Here is an 18,762-nt window from a genome sequence, read left to right on the forward strand (position 1 = left end):
CTTATCTTCCATCAAATCTTACTCAAGAGTTTAATAAAAATAAGTGCCATAAATCCAGGTGCATAAATGTTCTTTTGGCTCTTCACTGCTGATAGTGACAGACGTTGCCGTTCAAAACACTCAGTTTCATGTCCTCAACTCTCAGTGCCACACTGTTACGTGCCAGGCAAACATTTTTCTCAAATTCTTGCTTCTTCTCAGGGCAAAATGTTCTCCACCATTTTCATAACACAGTCTTTGATAAATGTATCTTCAGTAAAAGGTTTGCCATGTTTAGCTATTAACATTAACTTCGTAGCTTGCTTTGGTGGTATTTTCTTTTGACTCACAGGCCCGCGTGAAGAATCGCTGTTGTGATGCCAGTGCAGCTTGGAGCTGCTTCACTTTTTCAGCACGGTCACTTCCTGTTAGCTTGTTGTATGTGTTAGCATGTTTAGTCTGGTAGTGTCTCTTTACGTTGAAATCCTTAAACAAGGCAACCGTCTCACAAATTAGACAAGCACAATTGCCTTGATTTTCAGTGAAGAAGTATTATAATTCCCATCTCTCTTGAAAGCGGCGGCCCTCACTGTATACTTGTTTTCTTTGCAGTGGCCATGGCAGAAATGAGTGGAGAGCGGTTCGCTGCACGGAGGCAGAGACTGATAGTATTAAAGTGGTGCTGCCACCATTTGGTGAAAGGAGGAATTACAGTTTCAAGTTTTATGATTTACTTATTCTGTTTGACAGTGGAGGCGGGCCATAAATAATACATTATAAGACAGAAGCTGCGGGCCGTATGAAATCTGACCGCGGGCCGTAATTGGCCCTCGGGCCGGACTTTGGACATGCCTGGCGTATGGTATAACAGCAGCACTACGGCTCAAAGGAAAGCTCTCCAAAGGGTTGTGAATACAGGCCAAAAAATCATTGGCTGCCCTCTCCCCTCACTGGAGGACCTGCACAGTGACCGCTGTCTAAGAAAAGCACAACACATCACAAAGGACACTTCTCACCCCGGACATTCTCTGTTCACACTGCTGCCTTCAGGCAGAAGATACAGAGCAACCTGAACAAGAACCAACCGTCTCAGAGACAGTTTTTACCCGATAGCAATAACAAAACTAAATGCAATCAAAAACAACCATTAATCATCATAAATGATGTATGTGAGAATGTGGCTGTTCTTATTTTTTTTTTTTTGCCAGTTGTTTCTGGCAGTGCTGCTTACATTATGTACATGTATAATATATGTCAAGAAAACTGGTAGGGGGATTGAGATCTATCCAGGTACACGCAGAAAAAGGTGCATGAAGGCCTGAAGGAAATAAAGCAATCTTGTGTTTTGATTTATAATGATTGAGTGTTTTGATTTATAATGATTAAGTTGGACATATATGAATACAATAGGTAAAATGACTGTGTGTAAGTAATCACTGAATGATTCTGAAGTGTACGAATCATGATCTGTAATGACATAACAACAATGAAATGATTAAGGTTTGATGATTTATAATAAGTGAAAGAGGTGATTAATGCTTATGATTAATGCTTAATGGAAATCAGCACATAGTAAGGGGAAAAAGGAGAAGGGGAACTTGTGAGTTCCTGCTGTCGCAAGCAGTTCTGAACAGATGGCCAGACGCACAGGATGGGTGGAGCGGTATGGTTGGCTAAGATCAACACGCTGAGGAAAGGACGGGACTTTCCATCCCAGACAGCAGACAGGAGGGGCCGACGGGGGTTTCCGTGAAATCAGCAGATGGTCAGGAAACCACGTAAACTAACACTCCCCATACACATACATGGTAGAGAACTGTATAAAAGCAGACGAAAAAGGAGAAGTTCTTGTTCTTTGTCTGCGGCACCGAAGTAGAGCTAACAGAAGAAGCAGATCGAGGAAACAACAGCAGACCACACCCTGGAGCCACGGGAAAAGCTGAAGCTTCGTGCCGCCAAAGGGAGACAAGTTCCAATCGTCCAACCCGGGTTCCTGATTCGATCGTCGGTCTTGCCTCAACCCAAACATTGCAACAGACTTGGAGAAAAGACAAAGGTTCCGGAGGGATAAGGAGTTGGGTTTTCAAAACAATTGAACCCTCTCTACTTTGCTTCTATTCTAAAGAGGATTTTCCACACAAAGGACAAAGATTCAGACCAAGGTTTTCGGACGTTCCTGTTGCTAAAGATCCACCACCAACTGGGTATGAGTCGAACTTGCTTCCTAAAAAGCTATCTCAGAATCTGCGACATAGGTTAGGGAAAAGAGACAGTAGGGTATGATTGTACATGTTGATCTTATTACACTGCTCTTGAATTATATACAATTGATTATTGATTTGTATGTCACATATCCCTGCTTAAGCTTGCTTAATAAATTCATACTCTAAAATTCTAATGCGGTTGGTGGACATTGGAATTAATTGAGTCATTTACTCATTTTTCAGTTCTTTTAATAAAGGTAAAACTAATGTACATGGTTCTAGTAAAGAGGAGGCTTCATAATTTCCTTTGGTGAGAGTAAAATAATGACCCAGGGACTTACATCCAAGTCACTAAATTTAATCTAGCCGGTTCCAAGAGCAAGTTATATTTTAGAAAGCGAGCTACCGTTAACAGGAGTGGTTATTGGAATTATGCAGCTGTGAGGGCTACTCAGCTGATTGTTCCTTAACTGAAAAGGGTCGTAGCTTCTGGATTGAAGGTAGTTAGAGCTAGACGAATCGCTTTCGACACCAGTTTGAATAGATTATCTCTTATAGATCTAGTTTAGGGTAATACCCAGGTCTTAGAGATTTTCCGGACCTGTTAGACAGAGAACTGGTCAGTAGTCAGCCCCGGAGGGTTGTGATGAAGTGGGCGGGGCTAGCTATTGCAGGATAACGGACATATAGGACACATTTATTGGCCAACTGATTTACTGTACAGCTGATTTCTGGATTGACTGGTGTAATGTTAGATAATACCACTGTCTGTCACTGTTGGCTACAAATAATAATAACAAAAAAAGCAAACAAAAAAACAGTGAGGTGAATCTGGGTTGCTTCCCACACGAAAAAAAGAAGACCATCTTAGGAGAGAGCCGGAGCCTAACATAACTTCCTAAAGACCTACATTTGTGCTCTCAATATTTCTCTCCAGAAGACTTTGTCATTTGTACAAGCAAAACTGACAAAGGCTCTAACAGATTATCTTTACCTTAACAAGTTGAAAACAAATGCCCTGCCCTGTTTTTTAACCACAAAGAGCCTACGCCCAGCTGCCGCCAGTGTGCACTTTATATGCTAAAGGAGCTCTGCCGCCGAAATACCAGTGCCACTCCTGCCACCCATTGATGTACAGACCAGGAGACCAGACCCTAAACAGATGTTGTTGGACTGGACATAGAGCTATAGAAATACTTACCAGATCACAAAGTCCGACCAGATGTATGTGTCATTCATTGTATCATTTATAAACCTGCAGGTAGAAGCACCAGCAAAATACCAGCTCATATGACCAATTCCGTCCTCATCCTCTGTTTGGTCCTCCTTATCTTCATCACCTCTATTGATTTCTACATTCCTATCAATTTCAATGCGCTCTGCTTCAAATTAAAAAGGCTTAATGATTTTACTCACTGCTGTTTCAGTGCAGTTGGATCTTAAGACGTCATTTACCCAGAATGCATTGTAGCATGAACAATGTGGCGACATAGGTGTGACACTATTTATAAAAATATGCCATAGTAGTCAACCCAAAAAAGCTGAAAATACTGTGACTCCTTTCAGTGAAATATTTAAGGTTTGAACCTTAAAAATGGTTTTCATAAAACATTTGTCTAACTCCACAGTATCATGAAATTATATCAATATGAGCTCCATTCTCTTGTCTTTCTACTGTACACTTCAAAACATCATTCTTCAGTTCAAAGTTCTCAAAAATGTAAGCTGCCTAGGTTTGCAAGGCACATCACTGGGGATTGAATTTTAAAGTAACATGAAGGACTAAAAAATGGACTTATAAAGATTCCACACTTTAACCTTTTGTAAGTGCTTCACAATGTGATTGAACCATTTAAATTATTTAAGGAACCAGTGTTCCTTAAATAAACTATTGCAATGCAGTAACACACTAATTAAGAAAAGGTGGTTGGGTTGATGTGTGGTGATCTGGTCAGCTAGCAGGTTAATTGCAAACATAACATGACAGAATTTTTGACCTTGAGAAACAAACATACCAGCAATGATTCATGCAATCAAGTGAAAAATGATTGACAAAATCACAATCTCTGCTTAAAGGTTTTCCCCGGTGTAGAGGAAAACTGAAGGACCATGAGAGGCTGATGTGTTTCCTCAGCTTTAATTGATTTAACCAATACTCTGCTCTTCTGTTGTAAACTTTGTGATCCTCAGCATTTCAGTTGTGAAACATACATTTTGCTGAAACTAGTCTACTAAACTCAGAGATTAACAGTGGTGTAGTTTGTTCCCAGCTCAGCCTGTGGAACATGTCAGTCAGCATAGTTTCTGTGCCTGTTGCAATGTCCCTATATTCCTAACATGTTGTCCTTACTACAGACAACATGTTAGGATAGATTCATAGTTTACCGGCAAAAGATTTTAAAGAGGATCCCACTATTGAAAAACCCCAAATGTAGTTCTGATAATAAAATATGAACAAACTGAACTGATTCGAAATTGATTCCTTAAAACAAAAAAAGTGCTGTTAGTTTTTAAAATCATGCTTTGTCATATTTCAGCACTCGTAGTTCAATCTTCATTGTTTCAGTTTTTTTAATAGCAAATGACTGGGGCCAAATGATTATTGGGGTTGATACTGTTTCAGTCACGTCTCTTTTGTTTCGTCTTCTCTTTTGTCTCTGTACTTTGGCATACACATCAGCAAAGGTTCCAAGATAAAACTTTTTTTCAGCAAATTGACTTCTTTCTCTAGAGTTTAATTACTTTCAGTTCTCATAACGATAAACTGACACCAGAAGTCTTAATCTATCTAACAAGGAAGAAAACAAAAGAATGGTGGCTTCGCCTGCAGAAGGCTCGGTGGCCCACTTTAGCATTCAGATTAGACCTTAGTTGGATTCTAAACCACATTATCCTGTTAATGAATATAAATATTAAACACTAAACATAGGAAGGATACAAGAGAATGTACATGCAGGGGATTACAGTTGCATGTTTTCAGGGGTATAGCCAGAATTTGGACTGCTTCAATACAGCCTGCAAATAATTCAGCATCATTGCATGTAAGCTGGACCAGTGGGTTGATGTTCTAACTACTTTAAGCAGAGAGCTTAAAGTAAACCTAACCCTAACACAAAGCTGTCTGCCAAAAATGAGCAAAAACCACACATATGTAGAGAAGTGGCTGAATTTTGCTAAACTTCATACCCAGTATCTGAAGCCACTCTTTGATATGACCAGAAACATCCAGGAGAAGCTGACTGACGTCATGTCAGAATAGAAAAGAATAGTAATGTAGTGTATTGTCCCACAATGGGAAGATTTCTGTGCAACAGGAGCAAAGTAACAAGCAATAACAACAAAGAGAATCACACAAAGATAGATGAAGATATACACTCTATCTATCTATCTCTCTCTATATATACACTGCTCAAAAAAATAAAGGGAACACTCAAATAACACATCTTAGATCTGAATGAAAGAAATATTCTCATTGAATACTTTGTTCTGTACAAAGTTGAATGTGCTGACAACAAAATCACACAAAAATCATCAATGGAAATCAAATTTATTAACCAATGGAGGCCTGGATTTGGAGCCACACACAAAATTAAAGTGAAATAACACTACACGAAATCTTCAGAATGAGCCAATTTTTAACCTGATTAATCATCACAATAATTCTTTGTTGGACCATCGCTACGCGGTACTGAGGAGGAAACTTTAAAAAAGTTTTAATGTAACTTTCTCTATGTCCTAACATGAGATAATTTGAGAGAACAAATGGAGTTCCTCTGCCTCATATGAACATCATATGAACAAAATGGAGTGAAGTTAAAAAGAGGAAGATGAACTACAAGGATGAAGAGCAGTAACACCAAAATCACCTAGAAGACATTTTAAAAGGTTGATGCTGAACTTGGACTTCAAACAGTCCAAACTGTCATTAGATCTGATGCTGGTGGAGACAGTTTCCCAGAGCTTGGGGACAGTGGAAGTGAAGGCTCTGTCCACACAGGTCTTCAGGACAGTGTGGGACATCCATCAGGTACTGATGACTAGATCTGAGGTGATGTGGACAAGGAGGAGGTTTGAGATATGTGGGTGTGTGTCCATGTGGGGTCCTCTGCTGGATGTTATAGAGAGGATTTTAAAATGGATCCTGTAAATCCCGGGAAGCCAGTGAGATCACATTGTATCTGTCCACACAGAGACAATCAGAAGGTAAAGGTCCATGATGTAATATCTGGATGTGAGCAGTGAACCAGGTGATCTAAGTAGTTATAAAGATTTAATGTTCCTGCTGATCCCACTAAGAACCAGCAGAACCTCTGATGGTCCACATCAGCTCAGTTTGGTTGAGTTCCAGCAGATCTCACCAACCACATCATGAAGCTTTCCTTCCCTGCTGAACTGCTCTCACAATGCACACAAGAACCAAGTCCTGATGGACCAGACTGGCTTTACCAGGTATTTCCCAGTGGAAATGTGTTTGATACTGGTTAGTTTAATTTGTTTTATATTCAGTGAAAAATTAACATTCGTCAGTGGGGACATGCTCATTTGGCTGACCTCTACGCTTCAACAAACCATGAAATCTTTCAAAACATAATTTTTAAAATATATTTGTATGTTATACACTGCTCAAAAAAATAAAGGGAACACTCAAATAACACATCCTAGAGCTGAATGAAAGAAATATTCTCGTTGAAAATTACACAAAAATCATCAATGGAAATCAAATTTATTAACCAATGGAGGCCTGGATTTGGAGCCACACACAAAATTAAAGTGAAATAACACTACATCCAACTTTAATGTAATGTCCTTAAAACAAGTCAAAATGAGGCTCAGTATTGTGTGTGGCCTCCACGTGCCTGTATGACCTCCCTACAACGCCTGGGCATGCTCCTGATGAGGTGGCGGATGGTCTCCTGAGGGATCTCCTCCCAGACCTGGACTAAAGCATCCGCCAACTCCTGGACAGTCTGTGGTGCAACGTGACGTTGGTGGATGGAGCGAGACATGATGTCCCAGATGTGCTCAATCGGATTCAGGTCTGGGGAACGGGCTGGCCAGTCCATAGCTTCAATGCCTTCATCTTGCAGGAACTGCTGATACACTCCAGCCACATGAGGTCTAGCATTGTCCTGCATTAGGAGGAACCTAGGGCCAACCACACCAGCATATGGTCTCACAAGGGGTCTGAGGATCTCATCTCGGTACCTAATGGCAGTCAGGCTACCTCTGGTGAGCACATGGAGGGCTGTGCGGCCCTCCAAAGAAATGCCACCCCACATCATTACTGAACCACTGCCAAACCGGTCATGCTGAAGGATGTTGCAGGCAGCAGACCGCTCTCCACGGCGTCTCCAGACTCTGTCACATCTGTCACATGTGCTCAGTGTGAACCTGCTTTCATCTGTGAAGAGCACAAGGCGCCAGTGGCGAATTTGCCAATCCTGGTGTTCTCTGGCAAATGCCAAGCGTCCTGCATGGTGTTGGGCTGTGAGCACAACCCCCATCTGTGGACGTCGGGCCCTCATACCATCCTCATGGAGTCGGTTTCTAACCGTTTGTGCAGACACATGCACATTGGTGGCCTGCTGGAGGTCATTTTGCAGGGCTCTGGCAGTGCTCCTCCTGTTCCTTCTTGCACAAAGGCGGAGGTAGCGGTCCTGCTGCTGGGTTGTTGCCCTCCTACGGCCTCCTCCACGTCTCCTGGTGTACTGGCCTGTCTCCTGGTAGCGCCTCCAGCCTCTGGACACTACGCTGACAGACACAGCAAACCTTCTTGCCACAGCTCACATTGATGTGCCATCCTGGATGAGCTGCACTACCTGAGCCACTTGTGTGGGTTGTGGAGTCCGTCTCATGCTACCACGAGTGTGAAAGCACCACCAACATTCAAAACTTACCAAATCATCAGCCAGACAGCATAGGTACTGAGAAGTGGTCTGTGGTCCCAACTGCAGAACCACTCCTTTATTGAGTGTGTCTTGCTAATTGCCAATAATTTCCACCTGTTGTCTATTCCATTTGTACAACAGCAGGTGAAATTGATTGTCAATCAGTGTTGCTTCCTAAGTGGACAGTTTGATTTTACAGAAGTTTGATTTACTTGGAGTTATATTGTGTCGTTTAAGTGTTCCCTTTATTTTTTTGAGCAGTGTATATATCTATGTATCTATCTCTCTCTCTATATATATATCTATGTATATATATCTATATATATATAGATATATATAGAGAGAGATATAGATACATATATCTATATATAGAATATACACAATGTAACACAAGGTCTGCAGTATCTAATGATAAGAACCTGATTGATTATGTGGAGAGAAAAGGATTAATATGTCCTCAGTCCAAAGTCGATTAGTCAGAAAGCGGTTCAGGGTCATGCATTCACGACATCCAGAATCTTGAACACAGTACTGTATGTAAACCAGTCTGGTTTTTGAGTCTGAATTTATATCAGATGGCGAACAATATTACCTTTTTTTTTAAGATGAAGAAACACAATAATTCATAGATTACACCCAATGGAGTCAATTTGGGAAGAAGTTTGGAAAGAGGACAGGCATACATTTGTTAACGTGTGAGTTACTGTGTAAAAGCTGTATTTAGCAGCATAAATTACAAGAAGCCCTCGTGCTAGACAAGAGCCAAGTGAAAAGAATGATGGAGAGTGTGTGAAAGTGTGGAGGTGGCAAAGAGAACTGAGACAACACAGATTCAAAGAAACTGCACTTCAAACAATGGAGTAGGAAAGGAAAAGTGACATGGCAGTGGTGGGAAGATGCATCTTTTTATCAGAGCCTGTCTGTTTCTGCTCTTTCTCACTTTATATCTGTTTCATAATCTGTTACCTAGTCTAGAAGAGTTATCTGTGGAGAAGGAGATGTGGCTTAAAGATGGATGGATTCATATTGTCCAAACATGTTCTTTTGCTCAAATATTTAAAACTACCATCAACCTGAGGGGGTTGCATATAAAGGTGCACTAGCTTTTATATAAAAATAAACTGCAGTTCACTCCCACAAACTCCTTAATGTCTTTTTACAAATGTAAAAATACATTTAACAGAGACAACAAATAGTGTGGCTGGTTGAATGAGCAGAGAATGGATGACGGAATTCTGCATCAGCTTCTTTTATAGTCGTCGTCTTTGGCAAGCCACCAATTTGTTGTCTCTGGTCTTCAGGAGCCAATCAGCAATGGACACTTGCACACTAAGATTTGCATAATCAAACCTTACGACATGAGTCGTAAGGTATAATTTCTTTTCTGTTTCACAAGTGGAACTTATGGAAGATGTTCTAGATCAACAACCTGGATTTTGTTCTTCATTACACAATCAAGAAATCTGCATTTCTATAATGGCAAAAAAAGTCAGTCACTATGTGAGTCATCCCTGCTCTCTGTCTGCTGAGGTTTGCGAAACATCACAGGAGTTTAATGCCGTAATAGATTCTGTTTATGGATGTGGAAAGGTGCTGGATTAAGTCAGAGAGGACCTGTCTCTGTGAAAGTGATGTTTGTATGTGTCAGTATGTCACTATGTTTGATGCCATATAAATGTTATGAACCACAGAGAGGATATAAAAAGATGAAGAGGGAAACATGAATTTAATTCAGCTCAACTCAAACATACTTTATTTATTACAAAGGCAAATTAAATGTCATAATTCATATCATCCAAGTATCTTCAAAAAATTATTCAATGTTGCCAGATTGGGTGCTCTCTTGGCCTTCATTTGAACGCATGGGGCTGGAAAAAACCCAGCTTCTAGAGCAGTGGTGCCCAAAGCATGTTTTAGGATGCCGGCCCTTCTAGAACAGGGCACCCTCTAGAACAGGGCACCCCTGTTCTAGAGGGTTGTTTGGAGAACAATTTATGTTTTTTAAGCAGTGTTTATGGGAAATTGTATCTGTTAGAGATTTTTTGATATTATCATTTTATTTTCTTACTCTAGTTCACATTAAGTCTATAGATCTTTGTGATTTTCTGTTTAAAGTGTTCTCTTCTTTAAATGACCTGGAGGTCACTACTGTCTGTTCAACTTTACGAGAAATAGATAACACTGAGTTTCTCAGACTTTAAACCCTTTTGCAAGAACACCTCCTAATTTAGTAACCACCTGTGAGCAGTCGTATTTCGTTTTCTTGACAGTATTGACCGAGATTTGAACCGGGCTCAGACCTTTGATCAGATATCACATCTGGACCTGGGTTGTTAGATGTTTGGGTTAGAAGCTTTACGACCTCTGTTGTTTTTCCTGACTGCCCCATTGCCTGTCCTTCTTAGACAATAAAAACAGGAGCCGTTGTAAGGGCAGCCCAGAATGCTCTGTGGATTCTTCGGAGGAAGAGTTCTCAGAGCCTTCCCTTTTGCAAAAGCTCCACGTTGAAATTCATATACGTTGTCTGTGGTTCTTTCTTTTATTTAGGTTCGAAAGGAAAATACTTATCAGTATCAAAATAGATGTTATTGCTATGCTGTGCCCTTTCTCATTTTATTAGTTTATTTATTTTTGAAACGTCTGAAATCTAGTAGTCAACGATTAATAGTCATTTTTAAGCAAGTGTCATCAACGTTATGATTTACATCACTTATCACACGCCTATATAAAAATTCCCTTCTCACCCACCGCGGGTGGTTCTTATCCTCTGAGCTCGGGTCCTCTACCAGAGGCCTGGGAGCTTGGGGGTTCTGCGCAGTATCTTGGCTGTGCCAAGAACTGCACATTTTTGGACTGAGATGTCTGATGTTGTTCCTGGGATCTGTTGTAGCCATTGGTCCAGTTTGGGGGTGACTGCCCCGAGGGCCCCGATGACCACAGGCACCACTGTGGTCTTCACCTTCCAGGCCCTCTCCAGTTCCTCCCTGAGGCCCTGGTATTTCTCTAGTTTCTCGTGCTCCTTTTTCCTGATGTTGCAGTCACTTGGTATTGCTACATCTACCAACAACGGCTTTCCTCTGTTGTTTATCCACTACGACAATGTCTGGTTGGTTCGCCATTACCATTTTGCCTGTCTGGATCTGGAAGTCCCACAGGATCTTAGCTCTGGCGTTCTCCGCCACCTTTGGGGGTGCATATTCTGCACAGATGTTTCTGTACACTATGTCGTTCCATGTACGCTTTCCCTGCCAGTATCTTGCACCCTGCTGTTATGTGCTGGACTGTCTCAGGAGCCTCCTTGCACAACCTACACCTTGGGTCTTGTCTGGTGTGGTATATCTAGGCCTCTATTGCTCTGGTGTTTAGGGCCTGTTCCTGGGCTGTCCTTGAGTCCAGCTTTTTCCAGCTGATATCAGCCACTTGGGTTATTTGCTGGTGACACATCCCATGTAGGGGCTTGTCCTCCCATGATGGTATCTCTGGCACCTCAACCTCCGTTCCCTGTTGTCTGAGACATTCACTGAGCACATTGTCTGTTGAGGCTTTGTCCCTGATGTATTTATGGATCTTAGTTGTTTCGTCCTGGACTGTGGTTCTCACACTCACTAGTTTACTAATTTATTTCCTTAATTCATTAAATGCTAGTGAAATGGAGGCAAACAGTAATCTGTAGCTAAGCTAACTACGCTGAATGGTTGATAATCTCACACAATCTGCCCACCTCTCGGAGAAAAACTGGGTTACAAATTGACACTTTTAACCTTTTCTCTCTCTGTTTCTATTTTTTATAAACCTAACTTTATTATTTTTCTTAGCAGCATAGTAACCGCCACAGTCGTTTTTGTCTTCCACTGACTGCTGCTGAACACCGTCACCGTCAAGCACTCCAAGCAGGAACGAATCATTTCTCACTTTTGGGTTCAGGGCAAATGTGTGGTTTTTGGTCTGGGAGTGGTAACATTTAATTTTTACTGCTCAAAACAATTTTAGAAAACACAATATAACTAATTTTGTATTTGACAGGGCCCCATTTTTTTAAATTTCTATCTACAACAAAAAAGAAACAACATTATAATAATACTAATTTTAACCTCAGAGATGATATTCCACAGTACCCTGTTCTGGATGATAGCATCAGTTTTTGGTAAGTACTGCTAATCCACCTCATTTGCTGTTGCTGCTCCTTCCTAAATCTTTGTCTGGTCATATGATTAGAAAGACTGACAGAGAGATGTGGGAGTCAGGATGTGATTCTTGTCTTTATGATCAATGGAAGAGATGGTTTGATCTTCTACCCTCTCTCTCTGCTCTTTGGTCATTATAGAAGCATTAAGTGTAAAATAGCTCAATTGTCAAAACTGTGTGTAATATTTCAAAATGCTTAGAAACACAAAAAGTACAAAAACAAATTTTCATATTTATAGAAAAAGCAAAAAGAGAGACAAAAAGAAGAAATTCTGAAAATTTGAAGGGAAAGTGAATTTTTAAAATTTAACCATCAGCAAAGAGATTGAATTTTGTATTGACTGGTGAATGTTAGAAGGGATACTGGTGGCGAACTATAACGGGATTCTGGTAGCAAACTATAATTCACCTTGCTTGATCTGACTGATTGCTGTGAAAAACCAAGAAAGACCTATCAGACTCATGCTATCTAAACCAATAATGTGCAGTGGGACCAGCGTAGCTGCCTAGATGGTCTAAGAGAATGTGGTCATCAATCTTATTGAAAGCTCTGATAAAGTCTAGAAGCACTTGTACTGAAACTGAACCTGAGTCTGAAGAAGTTATAGATAATTTACCACTGCTGGCAGAGAGAATTATGTACTGTACAGGATTTCGGAGCTGTAGTTGGGAAAACAAAAAACTATAGGTTGATGAGGTACTGAGTTTTTCATATTTCACAGCTGTGCTTTCAGAATAACACTTGCTATTTTTAATTATGCTTAGAAGTTGCTTAAAACTTTGGTCTTTCTGTGTGACCCAGATATCCTGTTACTGCTAACTGCTAACTTAACACATCATATTAAATCTGTGTCAGATAATGTTCATTGTTCAAGTGTACAATGAACATTTTCTGACACCGGTTCTTTTGAAACCAGGTCTCAGAGTGGAACTTTTCTGGAACACTCTCTGCTGAGGTGTGCAGGTCTCTGCAGGTGTGAAAGATCGCAAAGCTGTCAGATTTGTTTAATGCATGAACTGATATAACAGCTAAACAATGACCATTGTGCTGTGTGCGCTAAACCTGGTCAGTTTAGCACAACTTTTGATATGGAATATTAAAAGTTGTCTTGTGTTCCAGTGCTCTTGTGTTACATGAGCACTGGTTCATTGGAGACAACACTTTGAATTTATTGCAGATATTGAATGAAGTTATGAGGGGAAGAAGAATAATGACAACATGCTGTTATCACAGTGCCATATAGTGGCCTGACATGATAGTCATAGCACATTCAAAACAGTGAAACAGTGCTCTTATATAATCAAAATCTAAACAATATTAAAAGTAACACGTGTAATGCATTAGCTGCCCTTGTGACTTGTTGTTTAAAATATAACAAGAAGTTGACATCAGAGGACTTGTTCACTATAACTTTACTATGAACACAATTCTTTATTTTTTGTTATCTTGTGTTTTAAAACAACATAAGTTACTATTTTCTTTGATGATCAAGTGGTTGATGCTTGAGCAATTCTCTGGAAGGTAAAAATGGGTCCAGATTGTGATATATATGTCTCTCATCTCAATACCATTTGCCACCAAAAATGCTCTTCTAAAAAGGAAACCTATTTTATTTGCTGTTCTCTGAAGTAAGTTAATTATATTTCACTAACAACATGGTTAAGTCAACAATTATCCTTCCCCTGGTTTAAATTTATTTTCAGTGTCCTAGGGGTGTTTGTTGTTTTTCTTTCATCTTAGGTGTCCACTAGAGGACGCAGTTGGAGCTTGTAGTCTGAGCTGAAGGGTAGAGTGCAGCAGGTGTGTTCGCCATCAGCTGGGGACATGGGGAGCTGGTTGTCAGTCCTTTGACTCTTGAGTGCTCAACATTGTGATAACTTGAAACGTCTGTGTTCATTTGTGATTAAACTCTGTGCTCTCATGCAAAACCATTTTGTGTTTTCTTCTTCCTAAAGGATACCCTCGAGCTGACTCCAAGTTTTTAATAATTCCTGAATTAAATTTTCATGACTGGCAATCTCCTCTGAGCAACCTATCCCCCTCCAACACTGCGTCTCTGTCTGTCTCCTACCTGCCACATGGACCACTCACTCTGGTCCTGTTGGCCTCCCCCTGGCGTTCAACCTCCACTTCATCGAGTAAAACTCCTTCTCATACTCATCAGTAACTCTAGAGAGCATTACCTCCACAAACTGCTTGCTCACTTTCTCACAACCCTGGGCTCTGGCAGATCCACTGACAAGTTTGCAAATTCATGTTTGGTGCAAATCAAAGTTCATCTATTCGTTACTTAAAACCACAATGTCCTCAGAAAGATCTGGGATTAGGATGCACTGCCAAGCTGATGGCATGTCTCTGTGCGGATTGAGTCACCCTCCAGCCCCCACATGAATGGAGTATTATAGAAGCAGTAAGTGGAAAATAGCTCAATTGTCAAAACTGTGTGTAAAAATGCAATTCTTTGTTTTTTTTATTCACACTGAAAAGATTATGATTGTAAGGCAGGATCAGTAGCCAAAGGATAGTGATTCATCTTCAGAGGTAAATGGACAGAACTCAGATAAATTGTGCATACCAAGGACAGTGTGAGTGCTTGGCGGTTGCTCTGCGGGCCATACCAGAACCAAACATTACCAAGGTCCTCCACTTTAATATATGAAAATACCTGGATTTCCTCACAGTCAAGAAAACATTTGCCTTTCTTATCCTCACAGGATACCCTAGGTTTATAAAATACATGATGCTACAAAACGTTATGATACAATTTACCCCCATGTAAAGAACAGCTGTCAGGCTGAAGTCAGGTTCTCCAGATTCCTGCTAAGAACCTAATTATTTGATTTGAGTGTGTTGAAGCACTGATGCGTCTAAAAGTTGCCGGACATTAGACTTAAAGGCATACAGTTTTAAATGTCTGTTTTTAATTATCTGCATCTGTGTTTTAGCAACATCCACAAGGATGATTTAGAAATGTCATCCTGAGTGAGATGTTCTTTCTGGACCACCTTGAGACTGACAAGACCTGGATGTCACTGGTATTTGTCCTTCACTGTTCTGTCTCTTGGTTACCTACTGAATTTTACAGAAAACCCCATTTAGGTGACAGTGGTAACCTCTAAAAGCAGTGTAAATTCTTTTACATGTGTTCCTATTGACCTGGTTAATAGAGCAAGTTGTTTAGTAAACTATATGCTAAAAAGGAGCAGATGACAAACTTAAATATGGGGGAAAAGTCAGCTGATAGTGCCATCTAAATGTTGCCTGTCTGTTAATTAAGAATTCATATAAACTGTTGGATAATAAACTATAGATGCACACATGCTTCTGCATCCATGTACAGTGAAATGTCTGTAGTCCAAAGCAAGTTTTATCATTTGAATGCTTTTTGACAACATAATGTTCTTGATTAAAATTATGAACAGAACACAAGAGTAGGAAAAAGTTTTTGTTTCTATTTCAAAATTTTTCAAAATGAATAAAACTGAGAACTCTGATAAGACATCCAACATAAGCACACATAGCAAATATAGTTAACATGGGCTGAAATTTAGAGTTTAGAGTGTATAAGTGTTTTAGTTATATATCTCCAGTCTTGGAGCACTATGTTAGCTCTGGTCAGTAAATGGTTACCCAGAATTGATCTCAAATAGACTTCTTAAATATACTGAGGCACAGAGCTGCCTTCTGGCGCTCTGCAGTACAATTTATCTTAGCTTATCTCAATTGGGTTTAGGCTGGGTGATGGTAGCAGGCAGCCATCACTCTCCTCCTGGGTCAGATAGCACTTGCATAGCTTTGAGGTGTTTTTTAGGTCATTATTCTGTCATTATTCCCAAATGTTTCTTTTGCAGTAAAGTGTACCTTGTTGGGCACTTTCCAAGGTCATTACGACCTTCACTTGTGTCAAAAAAGGAACCTGAAATATGTGGAAATCACTTCATAAATGCTGACATTCCTCACCCAAAATTCAGTAATATAAAAAAATATGTGTTTCAATTAATTGCTAGAGCTACATTGTTGAAAACACATTGTTTTTCTTATTTTTTTATTTGCTTATCTTGCTGAAATGTCAGAGCAAATAATACAAACTGCAACCAAAAAATCTGATTATTTTCTTAGCTACCAACGAGTGAAAGAATAAAAAAGTTTTCTTTGCTTTTTTGTATGTGTTCCACATTGTGGATTGCTGCACTGCCTTTCCATGTTAAATAATCAGTTTCATTAAGAAAATAGACAGTATATATTGTTGTTGCGCAACACCCCCCCCCCCTCCTTTCTGTCTCTACTCTCTCACTCTCGTACTTCCTCTTCTGAGAGGGGAGATGTGCTACCAGCTCTCCGTCTAACGGGTCCGTTGAGTTTCCTAAATCTGCTGGGATTTACCCTGTCCAGAACTGAAGTAAACTCTGTTTAAGCTGGTTTCGAGAAACGATTCGCCTGGTTATCTGACGGCCTACATCCAGGTGTCCCACCCTTCTTCCCCCTGTGAATTAGCCAGACTGAGCAGCCTACAGCCAACTAGTTTCACAGAGCACACCTGTTAACGGTCGCTCGTTCTCTATTTTGCAACTTGCATTTGTTATTGAACCAGGTAGGTTTTAGTGACTCGGGCGAGTCCCAAGGATGATGTTTTAAATATGGGCTACCAGCAACCTAAAAACATTTTCCACTTTTTCCTCTCCAGAATCAAACATCACAGCTATTTTACAACCATCAAAGAACTTTAAGGTGACTCATTAACTGAATGTCCACAACATCTTTAGATTTTCTTTATGCTAAATATTTTATTAGTAAGGCATTTTTGCAAGGGTCAGTACAGCTTAATTCAGTAGCAGAAATAATCAAATAAGTAAAATCAATCATCTAGTATATCTTTCCCTACTGCTGACACTGAGAACTAAAAAAGGAACCTTAGAGCGAGACGGACGGAGTTTGGCGCCTCGAACCCCAGACCTGGCACGACGACGAAGAAGGTGTGGCAGCAGGAGGAGGAAGTTGATCGACGAAGGCAGGGATCTCTGTAGGTCCGATGAACTTCTTCTCCGCATGGATGGTGAGGTCACACAGGACTTGGTGCTGGCAGGAAAAAAGGCACCAGTTCTTCTTCCTTGTCTTTGTCTTCATCTTTGTCTTTGGGGTCAGAACCCAGCCGATGAGAAAAGTGCGATTCGAAGCCACAGATTGTGGGCCAGACGGGTTGGTCTCCATGTGCAGGACAGTCTCCGGCTCCGTGGCCCCGGCTCTTCTTCAGCTGCAGAGTTCTTTGTCCATCTCAATCTTGGCTCGAAGCTGCCCGGAGGATTCAACGAAAGGTTCCTCTTTTGCACCCACCTTATATAAGGTTTATCTGTCTGCGTAGACAGATGATCTCATATCCGTCACTGTCTTAAGAGACATCATGTCATGATGTCTGTGCTAATGTCTCAGGGTTGCTCAACCTCCTATGTCCAAATAAGGTGCTGATCATCTCTGCTCTCCTGTTAGTTCCCCTGTTTCCCTTAGCCTGTCACCTTTCACCTACCATCTACCTCCAACATATCAGTGATGTTTAATTGCAGTTTTATAACCTTTTACACCATTTCAAGTTCAATGTCAAAATCACATTTATATCACATTTATTTTCTTTAGCTTCTCTGATTTAGCATTCATTTATAATTTTATAACCATAACTTATTAATTATTCTTATTATAATCTTAATGTGAGTTATTACAGATGTTTTCTGAAAAGAAACCAAGAATAATCTATTATTCTAATTATTTGATACCAAAGTTACATTTGCTTGTTTTTCTTATAAGTGTTCTCACAAATATAAGTGTAAGTATTATTACAAGTAAATCAATATTAATATAAGTATTTTACTTTGAATCTTATCAAATTACTCAAAATGTTTAGATTTAATTTTTTAAAACTTTCATGCTTTAAAATAGTCTCAGCTATTTTTATAAATCTGCAGGCTGGAAACTTCCTCTTTTTCCAGGAAACCTGCTTTTCTTGTTTCATGAATCTCTCTGACTGACTATGATTTCTTATGATTAGATAGAAAAAAGTAGAATTAAAGCAAAGTTTGCATGAGACAAAAACAACACACACAACTAGATTTATTTTATTGACACTTAAGTCTACTGTTGGGCCTTGATGTCACTTGAGTGATTCATTTTAAAGATAACTTTATTTATTATTACTGTTAAACTTAAATCTCCAGCATGGGGAAGCAGGATGAGCTCGGATTTTCTTGACAATATAAACTTAGATATACTGTAGGTTCATGGAAGGTTGCTCATGTGGGCCACATTCAACAACTATTTAAGGTTTCAATAGCTAAGGTGGTGAAATGTGTCTAATGACAAGATGTACAGAAACAGTTGTGCAACAATAGATTTAGCATGTTTATGAATAAATATTAAGTACATAAGAAATTTTTAACAAAATTAGTAATTCAGATGAAAAATGCCAAGTTGGGGTACCACTTGATTAGCATGAAACAATAGCCAAATGGTATTTAGT

This window comes from Xiphophorus couchianus, chromosome 9 (genome assembly GCF_001444195.1).
Source record: "Xiphophorus couchianus chromosome 9, X_couchianus-1.0, whole genome shotgun sequence".
Lineage (NCBI taxonomy): Eukaryota > Metazoa > Chordata > Actinopteri > Cyprinodontiformes > Poeciliidae > Xiphophorus > Xiphophorus couchianus.